The sequence below is a fragment of the Oratosquilla oratoria genome, chromosome 6, assembly GCF_046742065.1.
Source record: "Oratosquilla oratoria isolate Oo_2021 chromosome 6, ASM4674206v1, whole genome shotgun sequence".
Taxonomy (NCBI): Eukaryota; Metazoa; Arthropoda; class Malacostraca; order Stomatopoda; family Squillidae; genus Oratosquilla; species Oratosquilla oratoria.
The window spans coordinates 71,576,707-71,586,999 of record NC_134782.1 but is presented as its reverse complement, the minus strand read 5'-3'; the positions used below and the strand labels follow the sequence as shown (position 1 = coordinate 71,586,999).

Genomic DNA, 10,293 nt, shown 5'->3' with positions numbered 1-10,293 from the left:
TAACTTGTAATCGTACTTACTGTTATTTTACCTATGTGCATTACCTTGCATTTACTTGTGTTAAATTTCATTAGCCGCTTGTCAGACCATTGCTGTAACTTATCTGAATCTTCTTGAATATATAATTGGTTTAAGTGATCATTTTGTCACAAAATTCCTGGACAGTGGAAGGAGAAGGTGGTGGTTGAGGGGACGTGGGTAATACGTACCTTGAGTGAGTGATGAAGGGAGGGGGAGGATAGCTACAGTTGGGGAACCGAAGTCCAGGAGATTTGTACCACCGCCCGGGACCACTCGCGCTCCCTCCAGAGCGAGCGTGTACGTAAATCAAAGAGGGGGGGATGATGGGGCAACTCATTAAGTGGACCGTCCTAGGCTAATGAAACCCAGAACTCCTATTGTGAGTTTTAATAGATTAATTAATTCTAAAATCAGACACTAGAATTATGCTACTCGTCATTAAGCAATGTGGGTTAACAGTTAACTGGATTTTCACTCATACATCCTATCTATTCCCTGCGCGCTAATTCTATCTAAATAACTTATACTAAAACCTCTTAACTTAATGTTTTATCTGGAGTGTGGAGACGTCTTCAATAGGTGCGGATTCCTCCTGCTGAGTTCAGATAGGCGCGGTTCCGCTTCTGGGATGGGACGCCTTTGTTTGGATCGGGGCGATGGTCGACCTTGTAGCTTGGCGTTTAAGGGCGGGCGTTGGGGTTGGTTTTGCAAGCAACACACTTCACCGACGTGTTCTGGGTCACTTCACCGTCAAGTTCCTATCCAGTTAGGATGCTCCGAAAAGGGGGGAAGGGACTGGTACGTATACATATACATATATGTATACGTACCAGTATACATACATATACCAAGGTTTTTTCCCCCCTTACCAGGGGGGTAGCCAAAAAGGACAAGGCACAAAAACATTCCCACCTATTTCATCCCCGAAAACACTCCACACCCCCTCCACCCTCCCTCCCATCTTAGCACCTCCTAGATGACGGGTCATCCCTGCACCCTGTCCACTGCCCTGGGTCAGAAGCAGTGTCGTAGGACACAGCACATCCACAGCAAGACCACTTCATTAAATCGGCGACCCCCCCTCTCCGTCCCCCCATATAAAGGAGAGGACGGGGAGAAATCCCTTCGGGCTGCGTCAAAAATTTTTGCTCACACACACTACCTCATCCCCATTCCCCCGTCCAATCCACCTCATGCATCACAACATTTTCCATATACAACCATTCTCCATTCACCCCTGTCTTCTGTCCTCTCCCGTCCTTCCTCAACAGACATTCCCCTCTTCCCTAAAGCCCCCTTCACCCCATCCATCCATCTCATCCTAGGACGTCCCCTCATGTTCACTCCCTCCACATCTGCCTTCCATACCTCCTTTATTAGTCTTTCTTCACTCGTTCTTTCCATGTGTCCAAACCATCCCAATACTCTTTCATCCACCCTATCTCCCAGCTCCCTTTCCACCCCTGTTCTCCTCCTCACCTCCTCATTTCTCACTCTATCCAGCCTAGTAACCCCCATCATGCTTCTCAGACACTTCATCTCAAACACATTCAAGTTCCTTCTCTCTTCCTTTCTCATGTTCCATGTTTCTGCTCCATACAGTGCTGTTGGCACAATCACTCCTTCATACAGTCTCCTCTTAGCATCCATTCCCAGATTCCTATTCCTCATTACACTTTTTAAACCACCAAGGCATTTACTCACTTCTCTCAATCTACATTCTACCTCCACCTTCACTCCACCCTTTCCTGCCACATTTGCACCCAAATATCTAAAACTATCCACTTCCTCCAGTTGCTCTCCCTTAATGCTCACTTCCAGATTACTGCCACTTTGACCCCTTGTACATCTCATCACCTTACTTTTACCCACATTTATCTTCAGCTTTCTTCTATCACACACTCTCCCAAACTCTGTCACCAGCTTCCTCAATCCCTCCTCCGATCCTGCCACAAGCGCAGTGTCGTCCGCAAACAACAACCGGCTCACCTCCCACTTTTCTCCATTTTCCTTAACCATCTCCAATCCCTGACCCACTACCCTTGCATTCACCTCTCGCACCACCCCATCCATGTATAAGTTGAACAGCCAGGGTGACATAACGCATCCCTGACGAAGTCCCACCTTTACCTCAAACCACTCACTCTCTCCATTTCTAATCCTGACACAAGCTCTACTACTCTCATAAAAACTCTTGACAGCTCCCAGAAGCTTTCCTCCTATCCCGTATATCTGCATAACCTCCCACAATGCCTTTCTGTCTACCCTGTCGTAAGCCTTTTCCAGATCCATAAAGGCCCAGAAAACATCCTTCCCCTTTCCTATAGCTTTCTCACATATCTGTCTTACCACAAAAATCTGATCTACACAACCTCTACCTGTCCTAAACCCACACTGTTCCTCACCAATTACTCCCTCTGTTCCTCTCCTAATCCTCTCAATCAAGATCCTCCCATAAGCCTTCCCAACTACACTTAACAAGCTAATCCCTCTGAAACTACTACATTCACACTTGTCCCCCTTTCCCTTGTAAAGTGGAACTATACAGGCACTCTTCCAGTCCTCCGGCACTCTACCCTCTCTCCAGCAAACATTAAATAACCTCACCAACCAGTCCACCATCACTATACCTCCTTTTTTAAGACATTCTGCATGGCATCCATCTCCTACCAGGTGCCTTACTTGCTTTCATCATCTTAACTGCTGCCTTCACTTCATCCTTCCTTATTTCTCCTCCATTTTCCTCACTCCTCACTCATTTTCTTAGCATTTCCCACTGCAGCTATCTTTCCCTCCCTATCCTCCTTCACATTAAGCAACTCCCTAAAATATTCTGCCCATCTTCCCCTTACTGCCTTCTCCTCCATTTTCATCTCTCCATCTGCACCTTTCACCTTTTCTTCCCCACTTGATTCGCCTCCTCTTCCTCTCTTAATTTCTTTCCAAAACATATTTTTATTACTTTCAAAATTTTCTGTCATACTCCTACGCCATTTTACATCTGCTCTCCTCTTTTTCTCCTTTACCTTTTTCTTTACTTCTCTTTTCTTCTCCCTGTACGTCTCATATGACTCCCTCGTCCTACTTTGCAACCAATCTGTGAAAGCTCGCTTCTTCTCTTCTACAACCTTCTTCATTTCCTCATCCCACCATTCACTACCCTTCCTTCTATTTCCTCCTGTCCTTCTTGTTCCACACACCATCTTTGCACACTTTGTGACTCCTTCCTTGAACCATCCCCATTCCTCCTCCACACCTACATCCACTCTATCCTTCATTCCCTCCCACTCCTCCTTCAGCTTCCTCTTGTACTCCTCCTTTTCCTCTTCGTTTAGAGAGTTCACTCTTAGCACCTCCCTACCTTTTGTCCCTTTCCTCTTCCTCCATCTGTCTTCCACTCTCAACTTACCTTCCACCAGAAAATGATCTGATATTCCCCCACCCTCTCCCCTTAGCACATGTACATCCTTAACTCTTCCTATCATAATCCTATTTACCACTACATAGTCCATTAAAGCTCTATCTACCACCTTTCCCTCCACCACCCTCTCCCATGTGTACTTATGCTTGACTTTCTTCCGAAACACTGTATTTGCTATCATCAACTCTCTTTCTAGACACATTTCCACCATCAACTCTCCACTACGATTCTTTCCTGGAACTCCACATTTCCCAACCACTCCATCGATTGGACCATTTCCTACCCTAGCATTAAGGTCTCCCAGTACTATTACATTTACACTTCTCCCTAAACCCTCTATGCACTCATTTAAATCTATCCAAAAAGCCTCCCTTTCTTCTACATTCTTCTCACTGCCAGGCCCATATGCACTTACAAAAACCCACATCTCCTTTCACAGTTTCACCTTCATCCACATTATCCTTGAGGAAACCTCCTTCCACTCCACTACACGTTTACCTATCTCTTCACTTACTAGTATAGCCACCCCTTCCCTCCCTCGCCCTCTCTTCACTCCTGATAACCTCCCACTTACACTCCCAAACTTACAATCGCCCTTCCCTTTCAGCTTAGTTTCACTCAAAGCCAACACATCTATCTTTCTTCTCACAAACATACCTCTTCCCTTTTACTCTCATCTGTACCACATCCACGCACATTAAAAGACTCAAACCTTAGGGTGCTGGACCGAGGCCCTCCAGCCCCTCTTATGCCTCTGCCTTTTTTTCTAGGAATGTGCCCTGTAGGGCTACAAGGAGAGGGATGCCTAGTCCCAATCCCCGTCCCTTTTTTCTCGCCTCTTACGGTCCAAGTGGGAATACTTGGTGGCAGTATTCTTTTCCCCCACCACAGGGAATTCCCCCACCATAGAAAAAGAAAATACTCAGAGAAATGGCACAGTATAGCAACAAGGGTTGGGGGACAGCATAACGGAGGGACAGTCGTAGTGTAAAAGTATCATCATTTTTCTATGAACAGAGTTTTCCTCTATCATAGACAAAATGATGTGTGGCTCTGGTCCGTAGGGGCGCCCCATATAGACCTTAAAGTATCGACTGCATGCTACTTTGCCACAGTAACAAGCAGCCAATACCCCAGACTAACTAGTCCAATAGCACCAGAGTGATGTGTTCACTGGTGGCTAACCTCGTCACGACACCATTCAAATCCGTTCCCGCGATGGTCTGGATGTCGTTCGTACACTACACTTAGAGAAGTTCCGGCGGGGGTATTGTACCCGAATCACTCGTGTAAAGTCTTACAGTGGTCTGTCACTTAAGGGAGAAGGTCCTCGTGAGGCACATAAGGGAGGATAGGGCGCGATTGAACTTCCGAGAATACGAGCGGCCAGACCTCCCTAGTTGGACCCAATGGAAAGACTGCCCTGTGACCAGCGGCATGTCAGGTCAAAATGTCCGTCAACCGGCATCCAACGTTGCCGATATTTCTACGTCTCCGTCACTAGTTTTGAAGGGAACTACGAACAATGTTTATGTGGAAGATGACACAGTTCCAATTGTTCCTTGAGGGTAGACACTATTCACGAGCGTGTAAGATGCGATCCCATTCTAATTTAAACTAGCCTAGACAATTATGTGACAAGCGCGCAGGGGGGGGGGGGGAAGACCGTTATACCTAAATCGTATTGGTAACACTTGAATGAAAAACTCTCAGTCTAATCAGAGTAGCAACTTACAAATGCAATAAGAAACAGTAAACTTGAGAAATTGTGGAATCCCACACTTAATATTAGACATTCGTGATTTGCACATAGGCCTACTGAAACACTTGAATCTAAAGGGAGGGGGGAGGTTTTCCCTAAGTATTTAGAAGTCTCTCTCAACTTCGTTAAGGCACTGCAATTGATTGCCAAACTGGCACAACAGTTAATGAGGACAAGGAGAAGGAAAAATATCAAGTAGTTTCTAAAAGCCTTAAGAGTTCTAGTAATTCCAAGGAGAGTAGGGAATTGCTATCCGAAAAGGATTGAAAGGATACGAAAGACTATGAAACCCGCGTCGGCTGGGCCCATGAGAGAAAGTATTTGGTAGCTGGGGTTTGAAAGCAGACGAACAAGAAAATGGGAAGGGAAGATAGCGAGCCGTGTGTCACAATCCAAAAATTGTGACACATTTGCCATTCCGCACAGTTTTGTATAACATAAAGACATAATGAGGTAAGAGAAACACTTGCATATAATGAGGAGTTTGCATGCAAAACGGTTAGGGGGTAATGCTATACTAAATACATGAATGCTATGGAATATAAGCATGACAACAGCGCTTACGGTCAGTGCGTATGGTCTAACGACTCACGCAAGGTCTAAATATACAGGTCAGACCGTTAGAATTCTTCTGCGCAGCTTCTGACGTCATTTGGCTGAGTCCATTTTCTCTTTGTGATACACTGAAGAAAACTGTGAAACGCCAAGGAAGACAGGAACTATAATATTTTATATATATACATACAGTATATTATATATTCATATATATAGACAGGAACTATAATATTTTATATATATTTATATATATATTTTATATAATATTTGTCAGAATATAACTAATTGCGTGGAGAGGTGCGAGCGAAGGCAACGTCATTTTCCAACGACGGACCAGCTTCAACTGACAGCTATAGGACCCGCTAACCCCACTTTGAACAGCCAGGTGACGTTCACGGGCCCGCTGCGCCAACTCCCTCGAAATTCGGTCGGAAGTGGTTAGACCTTATATTCTTAGATCTTGGACTCACGTTGAGCGGTTGCGTAATGTAATGACTACATATACTACTTCTATTAAACATTTACTATATGTTGAGACTAAGTACTATATATATAATAAAGAAGTATTACATACACAATAAGGAGAAAAATGACATATACTAACTATGAGTAACTCTAAGTAAAGAGAAATATTACTACACTGATATGAGAGTGGGAAAACCACCAGGTAAAGAATACCAGTCTTTTGATGCAGATGAATATACCTCGTGTTTTGTTTGATAATGGTTGTTTGTGATTACTCTAAGCAAAGGATTGGCCTGCTGTATTATGCTGCAAGCAAACTCAAGTCGTTATATTCAAGTTTTTATATAAAACTTAAGAAATTTTGGATTAATGATATGAGGGTTTAGGGGGAGCTTCCGCTACATGATAGCGATAGAATTAAAACACGTGTCTGTTGTTTCTCCTGCAACCTGTGGTGGGCTTCGTCTCCAACTATAAACGATCTCATTCAGTGTCTGTCTGACGGGGAAAAAAAGTCCAAACGCCTATAAACTAACCGAGCAAGTGGGTCTGCCCCACATCTATCATAACTCTTACTTTCTTCCATTTCACTCTTTCCTTCCACTAAACCCCGAATTCCCCCCTCCCTCCCTCTCCCCCAGCTTATCTATCGTGCCCTACCGGACACCGGTAACCTTTGAGAGAGGAAAAGAAGACGCTAATGCTAGCACTTTTTGAACAACCAAAACATTGAACCATATACACTAATACAGGCTGAATAGCGGTAGGTAACCGGAGGTTAATCCTTAAATATAGTACTTGATATTTAGTGTAAGAAGTAATTAGAGTAGTCTTACATCTGCCAGAGCGTCGGCAAATGTTATTTCATTAGTAGTGAAGAATGACATACTTCATTGTGTCACACGTAGTCATGAATAGTGGCGATGTGGTGCAATGGAGCTGTATAATTAAATGTATTAATAAAGTTGGTGAAATTACCAGTATATGTTTTAATAGGGGATGGTGTATGAAAAAAGCTGTTGTGATTGTGCATGATTAGGCAGTCTCAAGGTATATTAAATGTAAACCTTAAAGGTATCCATAGCCCTCAAGGTACATGTCCTCTAGCTATATCGTATAATCGTTATCGTGCACTGTGCACCCTCAATGTATTGTATATAATAATATATACAATATAATATACATACCACCATCACCATATTATATAATTATCCAATGACTAATAGTTCTCCACAAGATAAATCACTTGGTGGCAGTTAGAATAAAATCATAAAATGAGTGGACTTTGATAAAAAAAAAATATATATATATATATCCTACTCCAGGAGGCATGTAATGATGTAGCTGAAACCAAAGCAAAGCAGCAAATTTTTAAAGTGTATACTAATGCAATATAACAAGAAAATATTAAATATTCATTTTGTAAATTGTATTGCATGAACATTACATTGATGTATTGTGGTCAGTTTATAGTTTCACCCAACCAACGAATTTGTGATGTGGCTTATGTGTTTCTGGTGAGATATGTTGAGTATTGAATGATGGTGTACATCATTTCCGTTGCAAATGTGTACTTTTCAAGTAATGAGTTATTGAAGTTATGCACTTATGCCTACATCTCCTCCCCAACAATCTGGGGGGACCTGTGGGAAATCGGGGTTTTTGGGTGGGGAGTATGAAATCACGTAATGTGCATTGCAAAACAGGTGTAAATTGAACAAGAACATAAAAAAATACATGATCATACATAAATTTCACCTTTGAGGGCTGGAGTGGGGTCGGCTAACGTGAGCGGAGCCATGTTATTCAGGAGCATTACCAACGAACCGATAGTTCTCGCTATATCCGCTACATTTACCGAAGGCCACTCCGCCTGCGCAAGAGTTGCTAACCTTAAATTAGGGAATAAATTCATGAAGCTTCGAGAGGACCGAGGGTTGTGATTCTGTGTACAATTAACCTAACATAACCCAACCTAACCACATCATAATGAAACCTAACCTAACATAACCTAAACCTAACCTAACCTGAACCTAACCATACCTAATCTAACCAAACCTAACCTAATGTAACCTAGCCTCAACCTAACCAAACCTAACCTCAACCTAACCTAACCTAACTTAACCTAACTTTAACTAACCTAACATAACCTGAACCTAACCAACCAAACCTAACCTAACCTAACCTAACCCTAACCTAATCCTAATCTAACCTAATGTAACCTAACGTAACCTAACCTAATGTAACCTGAACCTAACCTAATGTAACCTAGCTGGGGGCTTTGCCCCCAGACCCCTCCAATCCCCACCAAAGCACTCTTAGTAACGTAACTTGAGGTCTCTTTAAAGTATAACTATTAGTATAAATGTGTGTTTATGTATTAGAACTATTAGGTAATAAAGTAAATCGTAACCATATATTCCGAAAGATAAAAACCACAATAATAGCTGAAAAGCATTGGTTGGGTGAAACTATAAGCGAGAAATTTAGTGATTCGTTGGTAGCGCTCCTGAACAACAACATGGCTACGGTTGCGTTAGCCAACCCACTCCCGCCCTCAAAGGTGAAATTTATGTATTTTCATATATTTTTTATACGTTCTTGTTGATTGTAGACCTGTTTTGCAACATTCATTTCTCGATTTATTAGTGCTCCCCACCCAAAAACCCCGATTTCCCACAGGTCCCCCAAGATCGTTTGAGAGGAGATGTAAGCATAAGTGCATAACTTCAATAATTCATTACTTGAAAAGTATGCATTTGCATGATGTACACCATCATTCAATACACAACATATCTCACCAGAAACACATAAGCCACATCTCAAAATTGTTGGGTGAAACTATAAATTGTCCATTATAATTTACAAAATTAATATCTAATTTACTAATGCTATATTGCATAGGCGTTCACTTATAAAAAAAATACTGCCAAAGCAGTCACTTTTGCCTTATGTACTTGCAGTATTGAGGCAGGTATCATTCACTGCTGGAAATTGGAGAGGAGTCAACTGGTCTGGTGGCATAATTGGAAGCATGCTTTGTTGTGGACTTAACTCCCAGCAATGACTGTTACCTGCCCCAACAGACAAAGTACATATGGCACATCTTGTACATGATTCTTCTTTTTTGTTTTTTATTGATCTGGGGAGTACAGCACCTCAACTACTGGGAGAGATTGTAAGCAGTCGAACTTTATTCACTTCAGAGGCACAGAGAGCGTTACAATGTTGTACGTGTCTGGAAAACTTGAAAAATTGGTACCCAACACAAACATCAGGGATATTAACCACAAATGAAGAGGGAGATTGTGCTATGTCAGAAGCACACATGAGTCAACACAGAGACTCAAGAAGCTGACTCGCCACAGTTTCACCTATATTGGACCCAGACTGTTTAACAGCATCCCAGCGAGACTGCGCAGTATGTCGGGCATATCACCTGACACTTTTAAGAGGCTTCTTGATGTATGGCTGACTGAGATCCCAGATCAGCCACCAACATCAGGCTACACCAGTGCCAACTCAAACAGCCTTCAAGACTGGAATAGGGAGTGGAGAGAGCTGCCTGGTTACAGTGGAGCACCTCATCTGCATTGTTAATGGATGGAATTCGACTAAGTAAACTAAGTTAAGTAAGTAATAAGAAATAATTATATCTCTGCTACCCATACACAAAATCTGTCAGTGCCCTTCACTAATTGTTATAACATGTCAAATATCAACTAATCAACTAAATGTAAATAAAAAAGATGAAAATAAAGGCAATCATGTCATCACAAACTGAATGAGCTCAGCAGAGTCCACACTTGATAATGCGGAGACAAAAAATGGTGCAGCAGGTGACCAGTTCAAGTACAGCAGGACAATGCAGGAAAGCTCTACCATTGGCTGATTACAATGATACGGATAAAATGGAAAATGACGAATTGTGTGCCATGACAGTATGAATAGCCATTGCGTTGTTTTTATATATGGAAAGCTGACAAATGGCTACTGTTCTCCTTGTTTTAGTTGGTTATTTAGAAATGGATGCACACTATAATTGGGATAGTAGTCATTTTTTTTCTTT

At 42.4% G+C, this 10,293-nt stretch overlaps 1 protein-coding gene across 5 annotated transcripts in view; it reads left to right on the top strand.

The window, feature by feature from the left end:
• Positions 1 to 6,764: 6,764 nt before the first annotated feature.
• Positions 6,765 to 10,293, top strand: part of SecS (Sec synthetase) — a 58,185-nt gene continuing 54,656 nt past the window's right edge. Inside the window, exons 1-2 of one of the 5 annotated variants that reach the window (XM_076187277.1) lie at positions 6,776 to 6,987; positions 9,431 to 9,856. The gene's annotated coding sequence lies outside the window, so the exon portion shown is untranslated. Of the gene's footprint in view, positions 6,988 to 9,423; positions 9,857 to 10,293 lie in introns of those variants that run through there. The other 4 variants (XM_076187279.1, XM_076187280.1, XM_076187276.1 and 1 more) reach the window with 4 other exon arrangements.